We start from the raw sequence: 18902 nt of genomic DNA on the forward strand, positions 1-18902 counted from the left end.
ATTGATTGATTTGCGAATGTTGAACCATCCTTGTAGCCCAGGAATGAATCCCACCTGGTCATGGTGGATAATCTTTTTACTGTGCTGTTGGATCCTGTTTGCTAGGATCTTGTTGAGAATCTTAGCATCCATATTCATCAGTGATATTGGTCTGAAATTCTCCTTTTTGGTAGGGTCTTTGTCTGGTTTGGGGATCAGGGTAATGCTGGCTTCATAGAAAGAGTCTGGAAGTTTTCCTTCTGCTTCAATTTTTTGAAACAGCTTCAGGAGAATAGGTGTTATTTCTTCTTTGAAAGTTTGGTAGAATTCCCCAGGGAATCCGTCAGGTCCTGGGCTCTTGTTTTTTGGGAGGTTTTTGATCACTGCTTCAATCTCGTTACTAGATATCGGTCTATTTAGGTTGTCAATTTCTTCCTGGTTCAATTTTGGGAGTTTACAGTTTTCCAGGAATGCATCCATTTCATCTAGGTTGCTTAGCTTATTGGAATATAACTGTTGATAATAACTTCTGATGATTGTTTCTACTTCCTTGGTGTTAGTTGTGATCTCTCCCTTTTCATTCATAATTTTATTAATTTGGGCTTTCTCTCTTTTCTTTTGGATTAGTGTGGCCAATGGTTTATTGATCTTCTTGATTCTTTCAAAAAACCAGCTTCTGGTTTCATTGATACGTTCTACTCTATCTCTGGTTTCTACCTCATTGATCTCAGCTCTAATATTATTTCCCTTCTTATGTGTGGAGTTGGTTTGACTTGTTGTTGATTCTCCAGTTCTTTAAGGTGTAGAGACAGCTGCTCTGTTCTGGATTTTTCAATTTTTTTGAGGGAGGCTTGGATGGCTATGTATTTCCCCCTTAGGACCGCCTTTGCTGTATCCCATAGGTTTTGGACCGAAGTGTCTTCATTCTCATTGGTTTCCATGAATTGTTTCAGTTCTTCTTTGATCTCCTGGTTGATCCAAGCATTCTGAAGCAAGGTGGTCTTTAGCTTCCAGGTGTTTGAGTTCCTTCTGAACTTCTCCTTGTGATTGAGCTCCAGTTTCAAAGCATTGTGATCTGAGAATATGCAGGGAATAATCTCAGTCTTTTGGTATTGGTTAAGTCCCAATTTGTGACCCAGTATGTGGTCTATTCTTGAGAAGGTTCCATGTGCACTTGAGAAGAATGAGTATTCTGTTGTTTTAGGGTGGAATGTTCTGTATATATCTATGAGATCCATCTGGTCCAATGTGTCATTCAATGCTCTTGTTCTTCATTGTAAGCCCAAGACTGGAACAGTGTCTGATTCATACTAGGCACTCAAGACATATGTTTCCTGAAATACTGGTATCCTTCTTAAAGTGCCAAACCCACATGCCTAATCTCTCTATCTCTATCAATAGCATTAAATTTTTGTGGAGTATGTAAGCTTGTTGTTACCTTGCAGAAGTAGGATGTATACCCCCCAATCAAAATATGGTTTGAATTTCAAAACTAATGATGGCATACATAGATCAAGAGGGTACAAAAAGGATTATTATTCACATAATGAGTTATGCATCAAAAATAGAGTCAAACAAAAAAATAGTAACTACATGAAGTGATGAATAATTAGATGGTTGTGATTATTTCACTATATACATATCAAAACATTCAAGTTTACACCTTAAATATATACAATATTTGTTTGTCCATTTTACGTCAATAAACCTGAAAAAAATGGAGTCATACTCTATTCCAAATTATCCATGATGCTTGACTGATAACAAAAATATTTCATGGTATATTTAGCTTAATTTAGACTTGTTTATGTAAGCTATTATGGCATCTACAGCCATAATGCTCCATTATGGACCAGTAAATGCTCCATCGAATATTTTGTTTAAGAGCTCAGCATTGTGTATTCTGAGAATTGAAATGAATGGTCACTATCAATGTGTGGAACTCCCAAGATGATAAGCAGTGCCATGGTGAGACCTTATATTGTGTCTTTAATATGTGTAGAGAAATAAGTAACCTTGATTTATATTTTAGTTATTTGTGAGGTAAGAGATTCCAAGAGTTCTTTACCCCACATGAGGCAACCTTGGGTAAGGAATTGTTTGTACTGGCCAGACCAGATGGTCAAACCGTTTGACAGTGGCCCAAAGATCTGTAGAAATCTGCAGAGGAAAATTGTTGGCAAAGACATCCAGTGCTAAGATGACTGCCTAAAGTTTGTCCAATTGAGCTAACCCTTGGGTCCTGTCCTTTATCAGAAACATCCTGATTAAGGGATGAGAAGAAGCAGCTCTAAAGCAAGCTCCCTTAAGTGTGACAGTGGTAATATCATTGGTTAAGTGAATGAACTCCCTTCGGTATTCACTCTGTTGATCCTTGCTTCCCCAGTTATTCAAAGGTTCTAAGATAAGATGACCTCTTCTAGCACTATGGCATCTGGAAAAAGGTTTGAGCACCGGGGAAGTTACCCTCTCCTGCAGGTGGGTTATGCAGAAAGCCTAGTTTTGGCTCTATCCTGTAGCAAGGAGGCCTTACTAGCCATGCTGAGCTTGCATAATGCTGCTTTCATGAGCTATGTCATAATGAGCAGCTGGATATAGACAGTCACAGATTCAGGACCTGAGAAAGCCTGTATTTCTAGGAAAGTACAGTATGTGCCATACTAATGTCATATAGCATTGGACAAAAGAAGGCAGTTCCTTATATCAGAAGTGCATGGGCAACTAATGGACATCATGGATATATTAGGGATTCTAAGAGGTATGACAGAAGGTCTTTAAAGCCTCTTCAGTAAAAGGAGTCTCTAGGGCAGCCTAATAGGCGTGCCTGTTCCGAATCAATTTAGACAGATTCTAGAGCCTTTTATTGTAGGGCATCTCACTCAAGGTGGGCCTATTTGCAAGTAACAGAACACATGGACTTAAATAAAATTTGTATTATGTGTAATGTTGCCTTCAGGATCCAAAAAAAATTGTCTAAAAGATTTTAGGCTTGTTTTAACAATGTGGGTTCTAAGAAGGCTAAAAGCTGTTTTTTCACACTGTCTGGGCTAGATCAGCCCTTTGCTTACCACTTAATTTTTAAGAACTTAGGTGGTAGGGCCTTGTACCATGTGTGGGAGTAATGGGTCCTACTCTTTTGTGAGTTCCTTTGTGAATGTTTTTATGTCATATGAATCTCCTCAAAGGATGTCACCAGTGGGATGTCATACCTGTACATCTGGAAAAAGCTAGAAGTGGTTAAGATATTGCCTGCAGAGTTTATATGAGATGGCAGGAATGGGAGAGCTACCCCACTGAGTACCCAGGCAAAGGTGTATTGTGAGCCTTTAAAGTTGAAGGTTAACTACAGATGAGAGAATGCTGATATAGGCACTGAAGAGAATGTGTTAGCCAAATACATTGCTGTGACTATAAAGTATTTATTAGTTACTTATTGGATGGAATCAGTCATTTCAATAATATTATATATGGAGTTTTAATGGGTGGGACCATGATATTAAGAGCATGAAAATTCACACTGAGGCACATTCATATTTTCCTGGTTTAAGAACAAAGTCAAATTTGACTGTTAAATGCAGAAGCAGTGGGAATAATCACACCTTCTCTAAATAGGTCTTATATAATGGGTTTCAATCTTTGAAGTCCCTGTTTTCATTTAGATTGGGCCTCTTAAAAAAAATGGGATGGAAGGTGTTATTTTAACTAGGGAGGAAAGTCCGTAGGGTCATATTTTTTTCAAATTGACAAGTGCCAGAGACTTAATTTTATTACTCATTGGGTCAGACTGTCCCTGTGTGCTAGAGAATGTTTCAGGGCAATGACTGCTTTGGCAATGGAGAATTTGGGAAAGGCAATAGTTCTTTCTGACGGTTAAGGTTACACATATTTGTTTCTATTTTATGTTCAGTTAAATCCCTGGCTGTTTTTATCCGCTTGCCCAGATGTGGGCCAGAAGGGAAAAGAGGAGGAATGAGGCTTAAAAGTTGTCAATAGTCAAACATTAAAAATGGGATCAGGGAGGGGCAGCTGGGTAGCTCAGCTGGTAAAGCTTCCGACTCTGGGTTTTAGCTCAGGTCATGATCTCAGCGGCATGGGATCAAGCCTCACATCAGGCTCGGCAATCAGCGTGGAGTCCGCTTAAGTTTCTCTCTCCTTCTCCCTCTGCCCCTCCCCAGCCCTGCTCATACTCTGTTAAAATATGGGATCAGATTCATCATTACACACTGCCACCCCCTCATACACCACCCCTCTATCTGGGCCCCCCAAACACAGAAACACCAAGTTCTTTTTTTTACTCTCCAGTGGGATAAAGTGTTAGGAAATTTATCTTCAGTCCCCCATCCTCATCTAGTCCTTATTCCCAATGTCCAGCTAACTATGGACTGGCTGGTCTGGGCCCCAAACTTGTAGGATTCCACCTCCCTCCCTTTTCACTTACCCCTTTCTTTCCCCTCTCGTCAACAGAGAAGACACACACACACATCTCCTTTTTGCAATTTGTTAGTGTTTTATTCATCAAAACCCATGTACTTCATTTGGTCTCCACACAGGTGACCATGTAAGTTTTGACCTCTAATGGAGCATCCATGTCTCCAGCACTATTTCTGGAGAGGTAACAGCTACTTCAAGGTCTTTGACCCCTGGTAGGCATACAGCACTTCCTCGGTTGGAGTCAGGCTTTCTTCATCCTTCTTTGGCTGATTTTCATTCTTCTTTTTACTCTGCCTGTAGTAACAGACCAGTATTGTTGACGTCTTCCTCTTCTTACGCTTTTCCACACTCAGCTGAAGGGCTAATTTAACCTTTGAGAGTATCTTCTGCACCTGGTAGGAAAACAAAGTGAGCCCAGAAAAGACATTGGTTTTGAGGAAAAGGATGGAAATGGATGGGAAGGGGGACTTTAAAAGAATGGGTACAGACTGAGGAGCAGTTTTGTGCCAGATAAGGGCAGGATAGGTGTCTCGGGTGGGGGATTGATGGAGAAGAGGAGATGCAGGAGTAGGGTAATCTTACCTTCTCACATTCTTCGTCCTTGGGTTGACAAGGGGTCTTCTTATCTTCGGTGATAGCTGTAACCCACTGTTTTATTTTTGGTGTTTCCCTTTCTACTTCTGTCTCTGTATCTGAGTTAGACCCCGCCACTTCCTCACTAACCTCTGCCATGCTGTAGCAAGAGTGGCTCACTGCAGGCCTCCTGGCCGCTCTATATATAGCATGCCAGGACAATGGGGAGCCACACCCATTAGCTTTGATTGGTGAGTAAGAAATTGCTCCAGCCAATGGTAGCCCTGGAGTGGCTTGCCATCACAAAACACCTGACGTGAAAACCCACGGGAGGAGAGGCAACAAGTAGGGAGTTCAGACGCTCTGCTTAGAGAAAGGGGGAGATTTCTCAACGCCCCCTAAAAAGCCCTCAAAAACTGACCTGTTACTCATTCTCATCTCCTCTGGTTCAGTTCCTGTGGTACACATGGCAGGGAGAAGGTGATTATTCCAAGGCATTTCCCATGGCCACTCACATTCAGTGTTTCATTGTCATCTCCCAGTGCTTATCACTACGTAGTATTTTGTGTTTTCTTAATAAACTTTTAATTTTACAACAGTTTTAGATATACAGAAAAATTGTGAAAATTATACCTATATATCCCATGTGCAATTTCCCTTATTAATGTTTTATATTAAAACATTCTTTTTAGAATTTTTACATTTGTTAAACTTAGTGAACCAACAGTGAAACTGTTATTTAACTAAAGTCTGTACCTTATTCAGATTCCCCTAGTTTTTATCTAATGTCTTTTTTATGTCATCTAGGATATCACGTTAAATTTAGTTAACACAGCATGCCTTTTCAGGCTCCTCTTAGCTGTAACAGTTTTTAAACTACTTGTTTTTGAGGATTTTGACAGCTTAGGGGTATTTTTCGTTTTTTGCTTTTTGTTTTTACATTAGTCCTCAGACATTATTAATCTTATAGCTGATCATTTCCCCAACATTCCCTATTTCCCCAACATTTCCCTATTTCCTTCACTCCTCAGCCCCTGGCGATCTTTTTCACTCTTTGTTTCTATGAGTTTGATTTTTTTTTTTTTTTTAGATTCCATATATAAGTGATACCATACCTATTTGTCCTCTGTTTTTTTTCACTTAGTGTAATACCTCCTCTGGGTCCATTCATGTTGTCATAAAAGGCAGGACTTCCTCCTTTCTCATGGCTGAATAATATATATAATATACCACATATACATTGCCTCATATTTTGGTCTTACCTAAAACTCCTCTGAGCTAATGTGCCCATATTTAACTTTCAATAGATACATGAATTATCACACTTCCCTCCAACACTTGACTCTACCAGACAACTTTTCCAGGTGATGGGCACACGTGTCTGTGTGTGTGTGTGTGTGTGTGTGTGTGTGTGTGAGTGTGTGTGTGGTTACTGGACATACTTCAGTGAGGTTCTTCTCTGCCCTGCTCATATATATATACACTTCTTCTAGAGAATCCCAAATCAAATCATTACCATCAGGGTTATGGACCTCCCATGGCAATGGTTGAATTAATGCTTTGTCTTTGTCACAAGAGTGTCATGGATATTTCTCCCTAGAACCCTAAGGATCAGTCTCTCTCTCTCTCCCCCTCGTGTGTGTGTGTGTGTGTGTGTGTGTGAGAGAGAGAGAGAGAGAGAGAGAAAAGTATAAACAAACAGCAGAAACATTTTGTAAGGTCCTGGTGAGTTATCTGCTTTTAGAAGTGTGGCTTCAGCATCTCACATAGTAACTGTTCTTCCCCCATGTAAGGGACCACCCAATAAGCCTATATATTAAACAGACTATCAGTCTTTCATTTTAGCTCCATACAGAAAGGGGGCCAATACCTGGTTGAGATACAACTAATGTTTACAAGGTAAGAGTCATTCCCTTGAGCTTAGTGTCAGTCACATAGTACTTTGGAATTGAGACACATGATTTAACTTGAGACCCTCAAATAGGTCTAGGTTGAGACACATAATCCATGACTGCTTTAAGGAGGGCTCCAATCCAATCTTGTCACTGTATGCCAATTTGTTAAATTGACTTGTTGGTCAAATCTTAAGAATTTACAAATGTAGCACAAAGGATCACAGTTCAAAGTACAAGCTAGGCAGTGGGCAGTAGCTCAAAGGGCTTGCTCACCAGCATGCAGCAGAGCCAGTCAGGAAGCCAAAGCAAGAGAGGAAAGAACCCTGGTGGTGGTGGAAAGTGCTGTGATGTCCTGCTTATAGGGCCAATTACCATGATCACTCCACAGAGACAGAATGGATCCTTCACCCCAAATGTGGTTGGATATCAAGAGTAATGACACACTCACCAAGAGAGTATGAGAAAGCTTGTTACTCACATAATGAGGTTTTCTGGAGAGAGCAGGGCAGGCTCTCAAACAGGTTCAAGAATGGCTTGAGAGAGCAAAACAAACAAACAACTGGCTTGGTTTTTATGGTGTCAAGGGAATGAAGCTAGAGCGAGTGTTCCCACATAGAAGTCAGGGCTTACATGGTCTGAACTTCCTACTGACCCCAAAGGAGAGAGTACCTGGGCTTTATTATCAGATATAGATCCACAGGGAAAGAGAAAGTGGAGGGGCTCTTTTATAAAATAGTGCTGTGTAAATGAAAGATATTCTAGCACAATTTAGAATTCTCATAACCATTATAAGAAGCTTTTCATATTGTTTTTAGTTTAAGCTACTTTTCACTAGATTAGTATTTCCCAAATTATGGTTCTTTAAATATTATTTAAGGTGGCTTAGAATTATCCTGGTTCATCAACAGAGAGACTGTGTAAGAGAAAATACTGCTATCATCAGCAAGCCTGACAGTCTATAGGAGAGAAGACCTAATTGCACTATCTGCTGAAATATGTAGTGGCTCTTATATTTTTCCCATCCTAGCTGATTACTGTGGCACCAAAGACTGTAATAATTATAGAAACTAACATTTATTGACCATTAAGTCTATGTAGGAATTATGCTAAATATTCATATCCATATTTAAAACTCATCACAACTCTATTGAGGTAAGTGGCAAAATAGCACTTATTGCCAGCTCTGCTGGGACTCCTGAGGCCATCTCAATTCTAACTACAGAAGCAGAAAAGAACATGGAGGAGGGTACATGGGAATATTTATGGGCCAGGTTCAAAAGGTTCATGCATTACTCCTACTCACTTTTCATTGCCAAAAACTCACACAGCCACACCTAACTACAAAAAGAAGAGGAGAACTTGCATGTTGGAGATCAGCTAGTAATCTCTGTCTCCACAATCCTGTTCATCACAATCTCCAGGATTTAGGATAGGGCCTAGCCCATGGTAAGTGGTCACAAATATTTCTGTCGAATGAATGTGTTTGAGCTCTTTTGGTCAGTTATGGAGATTAAAAACTTACAGAACTTGGTTAAACAATGGTTTCTTAGGTAGGACACCAAAAGCATAAGTAAGCAAGAAGAGTAAATTGGACTATATAGAAATATTTTCTCTTGCAGAAAATACTATCAAGAAAGTGAAAAGGCACACCAGAGAAAAACAGAAAAATATTTGCAAATCATATATTTGATAAAGGTCAGGTATCCAGAGTACAAAAAGAACTCTTATGAAAAAATATGAAATACCCAGTTAAAAATTAAAGGACTTGAAATAGACATTTTGCCAGTGAAGATACACAAATAGCCAACAAACACATGAAAATATGCTCAATGTCATTAGTCATTAGGGAAATGCAAATCAAAACCATGATGAGATGCCACTTCACACCCACTAGGAAGGCTATAATTTTAAATAAAATTGAGAGGGAGGTCCAAGATGGCAGTATAAGAAGATCTTGAACTTACCTCCTTCCATGGACATACCAAATTTATAGCTACATATGGATCATTTTCCTTTAATAAGACCTGAAAACTGGATAAAGTGCACTCCACAACAAAGGATAAAAGGACCACATTGAGACAGGTAGGAGAGGCAGAAACACACACACACACACACACACACCAAAAAACCCACCTGCCCCTGCATGGTGACATGCCATAGAGAGGGATCTCACCAGACAGGTGCTTCTCCTGAATGAATGAAATGTTGATATCCTACATAGGTCACCTTAGTCCCTGGGATCTGCACCAGAGAGATGAGTCCCCAGAACATCTGTTTCAAAAACCAATGCACTGACATCCAGGGGCCCAAAGTGCTATAGGAAATAGTATCCCCTCTTGGAGGGCTCACATGAAGTTTCACTTACCCCAAAACCCAGCAAACAAACAAACAAAAAACAGCAGTTTGAAAAGTGCCTAGACTATATATAAGAGATATTCATTTGCTGATCTGGGGGTATCTGCTGGAGAGACAGTTAAGATGCTCCCTGGAGGCGGAGATACTGATGGATCCCATTTTTGCACCCTGGCACCCTCCACACAGTCTGCTAGCACAGGCAGGTAAGCTCAAACACAGCACCGTCCCCCATGTTGCTGGGACTGGGAGGGGCAAGGAGTCCCAGCACGTGCCAAGGTTGGAGAATGTGGGTGATTGCAATGTTCCTCTGCTCCCTGGCTAGGGCAGGGTAGCACAAACAGTCATGGAGCTCTTCCACTCCCTAGCTGAAGTCTGTGAGTGTAGGTTGTTGTGACACTCCCGCACTCCCTAGCTGGGACTAGCAAGAATGAGCCGTTATGGCGTTCTGCTGCTCTCAGACTAAAGCTGGCACATATCCATAGAGAAGTCACTCTCCAAATGCATTGCTGAAGCCTGTGGGCAGGTAGAGTCAAGACACTGTCCCACTGCCTTTATGAATCCAGTGAGCATTCCCTACCTCTAACGTTAGCTGCCATGCTAAAGCCAGTTGGAGCACACAATCCACACAGAGGACACCCCTTGATTGTCTGGTTCTGTAGCCAATAGAACTGGTATTCCAGAGCTGCATGAGACTGTAACAATTGGAAAGATAGTTCTTGACAGGCCACCACACCCAGGGCACTGCAATGGAGCCAACTAAAAGATAATATCCCAGTCTCCTCTGAAAAAGGTCCATTTATTTAGCCTGGAGCTAAATTCTCCTGTCAAAAGACAAAAAGTAACTGAATGGATTTTAAAAACAAGACGCATCTATATACTACCTACCAAAATACTCATTTCTGAAGTAAGGACACATGCAGACTGAAAGTGAAGGAATGGAAAAAATGTTCAATTCACATTGGAATGAAAAGAAAGATGGTGTAGCTATCCATATATCCTACAAAAGAGACTTTAAAATAAAGACCATGATAAAAAGACAAAGGGGGGTACTACATAATGATAAAGGGTCAATCCAACAAGAAGACATAACATTTATAAATATATATGTACTCAGCCAAAATATATAAAGTAAATATTAACAGACTTAAAGGAGAAATTGGTAACAATACAAAATAGTAAGGGATTTTACATCCTTTTTATATCAGTGGATACATCATCCAGACAGAAAATCAATAAGAAAACATCAGCCTTAAACAACACATTAGACCAGATGGATTTAATAGATATATACAAAACATTCCATCCAAAAGCAATAGAATACACATTCTTTTTAAGGGCACATGGAACGTACTCCAGGATAGATCACATGTTAGGCAAAAAAAAAAAAAGTCTTAATAAATTCAAGAAGATTGAAATCATATCAAGCATCTTTTCCTACCACAATGGTAAAATACTACAAATAAATTACAAGAAGAACACTGAAACACTACAAATATGTAGAGACTAAAAAACATCTTATTGAACAACAATTTGTCATAGAAGAAATCAAAGGAAAAATAAAAGCAATCTTCAGATTCTACACAATCCCTATCAAAATTCCAATGGCATTTTTTTAATAGAACTAAGACAAATAATTCTAATGGACTCTGAAAAACAATCTGAAGGGTTTGAAGAGGTGGGGGGGTGGGAGGTTGGGGGAACCAGGTGGTGGGTATTAGAGAGGGCACGGACTGCATGGAGCACTGGGTGTGGTACAAAAACAATGAATACTGTTATGCTGAAAATAAATAAAAAAAATTAAAAATAGAAAAAACATTTGTATGGAACACTAAAGATACCCCAAAAAGTCAAAACAATCTTGAGAAAGAAGAACAAAGCCAGAAATCAGTGCTCCCTGATTTCAAATATACTACAAACCTATAGTAAACAAAACCATACAGTATTGACAAAAACAGACATATGATCAATGGAATAGAATAAAGAGCCTAGAAATAAACCCATGCATGTATGGTCAATTAATTTACAATAAGGAGGCAGAAGTATGCAAAAGGGAAAGACAGTCTCTTCAATAAATGGTATTGGGAAAACTGGACAGCTACATGCAAAAGAATAAAACCAGACCGCAGTCTTACAGCATGTATAAAAATTAACTAAAAAAATGAATTAAAGACTTGAATGAAAGACCCAAAACCATAAAACTCCTAGAAGAAAATATAGAGGGTAAGCTCCTTGACATTAATCTTAGCCACGTTTTCTTGGATCTGACTCCAAAGGCAAGGGAAACGAAAGCAAAAATAAACAAATGGGACTACTACCACTGCTACAGCACAGCCAAGGAAACCATCAACAAAACAAAAAGGCAACTTACTAAACTGGAGAAGATATTTGAAAAATCATACATCCAACAAGAGGTTAATATCCAAAATATATAATTAACTTGAACAATTCAATAACATAAAAACAAATAATCCAATTAAAAAATGGCAGATCTTTTCCAAAGAAGACATATAGATGGCCAACAGGCATATGAAAAGATGTTCAACATCACAATCATAAGGGAAACACAAAGCAAAATCACAATGAGATATCATTGCCTGTTAATATGGCTTATGCCTGTTAAAATGGATATTATGAAAAAGACAAGAAACAGTAAGTGTTGGTAAGATGTAGAGAAAAAAGAATCTTTGTGTTCTATTGGTACAAATGTAAATTGGTGCAGCCACCATGGAAAAGAGTATAGTTTCCTCAAAAAAATTAAAAGCATAACTACTATATGATCCAGTAATTCCACTGCTATGTATCTATCTGAAGAAAACAAAACAAAAAAAACTGAATAAAAAAACACTAAAAAAAGATATATGCATCCTTATGTTCATTGCAGCATTACCTACAATAGCCAAAATACGGAAACAACCTAAGTGGTCCACTGAGAGATGAATGGATAAAAAAGATGTGGTATACATAAACAATGGAATACTGCTCAGTGATAAAAAAAAAGTCTTACTATTTGCAACAACATGGGTGAACATTGAGGGTGTCATGCTAAGTGAAATAAGTCAGAGAAAGAATGACAAACACTGAATATTTTCACGTATATATGGAATCTAAAATCAAAACAAACAAAACAAAACCTAGAGTCATAAATACAGAGAACAGATTAGTTTGTTGCCAGAGGGGAGGTGGGATGAAAGGGGAGGGAAAAATGGGTTAAGAAGTACAAGCTTTCAGTTATAAGTAAGTCATAGAGATATAATGTATAGCAGGGAGAATATAAATAATAATATTATATTAACTTTGTAAGGTGACAATAACTAGACTTATTGTGTTGGCCATTTTGCAGCATATACAAATGTTGAATCACTGTATTATATATCTGAAAGTAATATAATACTGTATATCAATTATACCTCAATAAAAAATAAATAGATAAATAGAAAATAACAAGTATTGGCAAGGAGGTGAAGAAATTAAAACCCTCATACACTTATGGTGGGAACATAAAATGATGCAGCCTCTGGAAAACAGTATGACAGTTCCTCAACAAGTTAAACATAGACTTGCCATATCACTCAGGGTTTCCACTCCTGGATATATAACCAAAAGAACTGAAAGCATAGGGTGGGGGGAACAGGGAGCATTATGAAGGCAAAGGACAGATCATGTTTGAAGAAGGAAAAAATAGTCAAGTTTATTAAATATTTTTCACAGGAAAGATGGAGACAGAAAGAAGATTATTAAACTTAGTAATATGGAGGTAATTGGTAACTTTTTAAAAAGGAGATTAAAGGAGTGGAAAATATTTAATATAAACCCTGCTAGTATGTATCAAGGAGATAATGAATAGGCAATTTCTTTTGCAAGGTGTGATGCCAAGAAGAGGAGAAAGTGGCACTATAGCTAGAGGGGGATTTGGTGTCAAGCGAATATACTTTAAAAGGTGTAGATTCTAGAGGATATCTGTATGTTGATGTGAATAATTCAATGAAATTGATAATGTAAAAGATCAAAGGGATAATTAAAGAAGAAAAAGTATTGAGAAAACAAATGGAGTATTCAAAGCACAAGTAGATGGGACACACAGTAAAGATAGAAGGGTTGTCCTAACATGAGAACAGGTGATGTTTATATACTGTAAAGAAAAGTAAGAAATGATTGTGGTTTGGTTACCAATGCAGGTAAGATGGTGGATTTGGTAGGAAAGATTTAAGGGAATTCTCTCTTGATTCTTCATTTTCCTCAGTGAAGGATGAGGTAAGGTCATAAAATGACAGGAGTTAGTGTGGGAGGTTTAGGAACTGAGGAGAGGATAAGGTGCTGATATTCATTTGGAAAAAATGGAAATGGGCACACAATATGGAAGGATTGCTGATTTGAGATCTATGGTCAAGAATTTAAGTTGATATGAGCCAGCTCAGTCTTGTAAATTTCTACAGCAGCATACATCACTTGTATACAGGAACAGAGTAGGTAGATAGCTAGATTTCAGAAGGGTTGTGGTTTTGCCAGGAGTGTATTAGAGCGGTATAGTAGATATGGATATGAAGGTTTATGAAAGTAAGTGATAAGAGTGATGGAATGTGAACTCTATATTGGTAAAGAATAAGGAAATGAGGAATGAGAAGGGTGAAAATTAGTAGAGTTCATAAACTGGAATTCAAAGTTAAAGAATTGCTAGAGTTGTGTGTATGTGTGTATGCATGTGTGCATGTACGTGTGTGTGTGTGTGTGTGTGTGTGTGTGTGTGTACATGCACGCAAAGGAGGTATTTTTGGCAGGAAGAACAACCAGTTTTCGCTCAAGAGATATATGTTTTAAAATCAAGATTTCAGAATTGGTACAATTTTTGAGAATGGAAATATCTATAGCATGAGCATTAAAATGAGTGGCTTAAGTATGATGGAAGAAAAATGTCATTGGACATGAGGACATGAAAGATTTGCAAGGCCAAAAATGTTGGATGAATATCCACATAGATGACAGATGTTGAAGTTGACAGAATGCGGGCAGTGATAAAAGTAGAGAGGAAAAAGGGGCTTCGGAATTGAAGTGTCTATTGAATGAAGGGAAAGGCATAAGGAAAGGCAGCATGTGATACTGTCTAATAATGTAAACTACAAATGAGCTCTGGATTTCTTCTTTTTTTTAAAGATTTTATTTATTTATTTGACAGTGATCACAAGAAGGCAGAGAGGCAAGCAGAGAGAGAGAGGAAGGGAAGCAGGCTCCCTGCTGAGCAGAAAGCCTGATACAGGGCTCTATCCCAGGACCTTGATTGAGACCATGACCTGAGCCAAAGGCAGAGGCTTTAACCCACTGAGCTACTTGGGCGCCCCAAGCTCTGAATTTCAAAGGAGAACGGAGCAGACATGGTTTAGAAGTGATAATGAGGAGCAAAGCAACCAGCTACTCCACCTCTACTCCCTGGGGTATATGAGGAAAACTAATGTTTACCTGAGAGCACTGTAGGGGAAATGATTTCCTCAACGCACAATCACATTCCAGTTATAAAACACAGATGAACATTGAGAGGAAAATTTGAAGCTACTGGAGAGTTTCTTAACAATCTACTATCAGTAACAGAGGGCAGAAAAGAAGGGCTTATTTTTTTTTAAATCTTTTTAAAAGATTTTATTTATTTATTTAAGATAGATACAGTGAGAGAGAGCATGAGAGAGCAGAAGGTCAGAGGGAGAAGAAGACTCCCTGTTGCACTGGGAGCCCAATGCGGGACTTGATCCCAGTACTCCAGGATCATGACCTGAGCCTAAGGCAGTTGCTTAACCAACTGAGCCACCCAGGCACCCAAAAGAAGGGCTTATGAAGATGGAGAGAGAGTAGTGTAGTGTCATTTGTAGAACAGTATGTGGATAAAAATCTAGGTAATGATGGATAATATGCAGTGTTGTGACTTAAGTATAAGTGATGAGACAAGATAAACCTTGTGATTGCATGGCAGTCTAGGTCAGTAAAGCCCTCCTGACTGGGGATTGCTTGAGATTAACCTAGAACCTAAAAGAATCCAGAAACACCAATAGGAACATGTTTCCTCTAAATACCATGTATCATGGTATTTAGGCTGATGCATGATGATGCAGCCTTTCAAAGATAGACTAGTAAGGACATCTAAAAGGGTAGATTTGAAAGGAGAGGAAAGTGTGTGTTCAGGAGTGTGGGTGTGTATGAAAAATAGCATCATATTCTAATGTCAGAAGGTTGCTGTTATAGGCATATGGAGCTGTGCACTATTTTTGGACAACCCAGGATGCCTGCACACACGTGGCCCACATGTAGGTACCAACATTTGGCACCTGCAAAGCTAAAACGGGGAAAGCAAAGAGAGGCCAAGAGGAAGTAGTATTTTCCCAATACAGGAATACATTTACTGAGGCCTCTTAAATGGCAGGTGGAAAATAATGGAAGAAAAGAAAGTGAACTTCTCTCCCCTAACATCTCTCTTTAGGAAGAAGTACTTGGAATTGTATTTCCTACATAAATTCACCTGCTAAAACTCCAGGGAGCTCATCAGTGGGCAGATGTTCCCACCTAAGTATGGTTACCAGCAAACATTTAATCAAAAGCATGGCTGCATATGGCTCAAATTAAAAGGTTTCTCTTTGTCACTGTCGTTTAAAAGAACAATTCCCCATGCTTATAAATCCAGGCTCAGAACATCAATTCAACCTGCCTCAGGAGCTTTGTGGCTATCCCTTTCTTCTGGGAGTCAGCGCTGCTCCCAAGTAATCAATTTGAGAAGTATTGCAAAAGTGTTTTTCTTTTCAGTGTTGATCTACTGGAATGTCTAGGAGTGAAGTATAGACAGGGTTCAATTTCTTAAATCAAATGCATAGAGTGTATATGAGCATCAAGGCAAGAGGACAGCAAGCTTTAATTGAACTTCCAATAAAAATGGGGGTTCAAACCCTGGAATCATTTCATATTAGCCTTGTGAGTTAGGCTAGGTACCTAACCACTCTGAACCTATTTTCTGATTTCTAAAATAGTAGAGAATAATATCTCATAAGGCTATTATAAAGATCAAATGAAGTAATTCACGTAGTGAATATAGCACAATGACCCACGGAATGGGAGGAAAAATTTGCAAATCATATGTTGGATAAGAATTTTATCCAGGTGGCTCAGTGGGTTAAGCCTCTGCCTTCAGCTCAGGTCATGATCCCAGGGTCCTGGGATCGAGCCCCGCATCGGGCTCTCTGCTTCGCAGGGAGCCTGCCTCCACCTCTCTGTCTCTGCCTGCCTCTCTGCCTACTTGTGATCTCTGTCTGTCAAATAAATAAATAAAATCTTAAAAAAAAGAAATTTTATCCAGAATATATAAAAAACTCTTGCAAGTCAATGACAAAAAGATAAATAACCCAATTAAAAATGGGCAAAAGATCTGAATAGACATTTCTCCAAGGAAGATATACAAATGTCCAACAAGCACATTAAAGATGCTTGACATCAATAGTCAAGCAAATGAAAACCACCAAGAGTACTACTTCATACTCACCAGGATGGCTAGAATAAAAAAAGTCATATAATCATAAGTGTTGGTGAGGATGTAGAGAAATCATAACCCTCATCCACTATTAGTGAAAATATAAAATGGTGCAGATGCTTTGGAAAAGTTTGGTAATTTCTCAAAAAGTGAAACAGAGTTACTGTATGATCCTCCAATTCTACCTATAGGTTTATTCCCAAGATAATGAAAATATATGTCCACACAAACAATTATACACGAATGTTCACAACAGCAATATTCCTAATCCTCAAAGGTGGAAACAACCTAAATGCCCATCAACCGATGAATGGATAAACAAAATTTGGCATATCCATATAATGAAATACTATTCAGCCATCAAAAGGAATGAAGTACTAATCCATATTACAACATAGATGAACCTTGAAAACATTATGCAAAGTGAAATAAGTCAGTCACAAAAGACCACATAAGTGTATCACTCTATTCATATGAAATTGTCTGAAGAGGGAAATCTATACAAACAAAGCAGACTGATAATTGCTTATGGTTGAGGGTAAAAGCTGTTGGGGAATGATAGCTAAAGAATATAGGGCTTCTTTTTGAGATGTTGAAAATGTTCTGCAATAGATCGTGGAGACAGTTGTACAACTCTGCGACTATATGAAAAAAAAAAAAACAACACCGACTTGTACACTTCAAATGAGTGAATTGTATGGCACGTGAATTACTTCTCGGTAAAGTTGATTAAAAAGCCTATGTGGTAGGCAGGAAAAAAGAGTATAGCGTATCACCTGGAACATGTAAATGCTCATTAAGTGATAGCTATTATTATTCTATCATCATTTATTATATTCCTCTGACAAATTTTGTCAGGTTCAAAATCAACCCAGGCCAAATGATTAATTACTGGGAAGGAATTAAGTATGACTAATAAACCTTAATGATTGATGGACTGATCTTTGAAGTCAAACAATCATGGATCTTTTATTACTAACATATGACCCTGAGCATACTAGCTTCTAAGTTTCCTCATCTCTAAGCTGCAGGTAATAACAGCACCTGCCTCATATAAATATTGTTAAGAATAAATGAAATAAAGTATGTGCTAAGGCCAGCACAATGACTGGAACATAATAATTCTCAGCAAAAATTAGGTCTCCCTATCTCAAGCAAACTTCCCAGATGTTCTAATTCCCCCAGAAGATACTTCAAATATTTATATGCTACCAATTTTTATTTTAAATGTCAAACTTTTCCTGGAAATTGCTTCCAATAATGGTTCACTGCTTAATATTGTCAACTGCCAAAATGTCAATTATTCCAAAAGGCTATATTCTTATTCTCACTGTCCTCTATTGGTAACTTGTTGATGGATGCAAGTCACTAATTTTCATTGAGTTTACAGGTATTTTTCATTTTAATCAACCACTGGTGCATCTTCGCCATTCTCTTAGCTACCAGAAAGAAAATCATTTATTGAAAAGTCAATGGAATAAATGTGATTCAATGAACATGGCTGCCAATGTTAGAAATGAAAACTACTCCCAGCTAATTCAAGATTGTGCTATTGTGAAGTCTTCCACTCCCAAGGGTTTTTTTTTTTTCCAGATTTACTCAAAACCAGTGACCTTAAATAACTAAAGAAAAAATAAAACAAGATGTTAACATGTCAAGATGTGCTTGGAAATCAATACACAGTTGCTCTTAATATAAAGAAAGGAAGACAAAACCTCCACAAAATCCCCGATAGAACAAATCATGTTCTTTGCTCTAGGGATTAAAGAGAAGAGCAATTTTGTCACAACTATATATCATCTATCCAGATGTGTGACTTTTTTCAAATCTATGAAATCTGCAAATTCCATTCTATAAACCTGAAACACAAACACTGAATTTAAAGATAACCATATGTACTTTTGTAATCAAGCTTGAGTTACACTACAGTGGAATAAAATATATTTTTATGCCTTACAACTTTATTCAGAAATTCAGCATAGGAATTGGCTATAAAAGTCTCAGTCTTCATGTATAGCTTCCAAAGTTATGCTTTTGTTCTGGAATTTTAACTATTTTAAACTAACTTAACAGAAACATTAACAAAAGCAAAATACACATTATAAGCTATTTCAGGGAAAGGTATGCCCTTCTGCAAGTCTCTACACAGGGAATGGCACATGTCAAGTTCA

The sequence above is a fragment of the Lontra canadensis genome, unplaced genomic scaffold, assembly GCF_010015895.1.
Source record: "Lontra canadensis isolate GAN:19392208 unplaced genomic scaffold, GSC_riverotter_1.0 scaffold123, whole genome shotgun sequence".
Classification (NCBI taxonomy): domain Eukaryota; kingdom Metazoa; phylum Chordata; class Mammalia; order Carnivora; family Mustelidae; genus Lontra; species Lontra canadensis.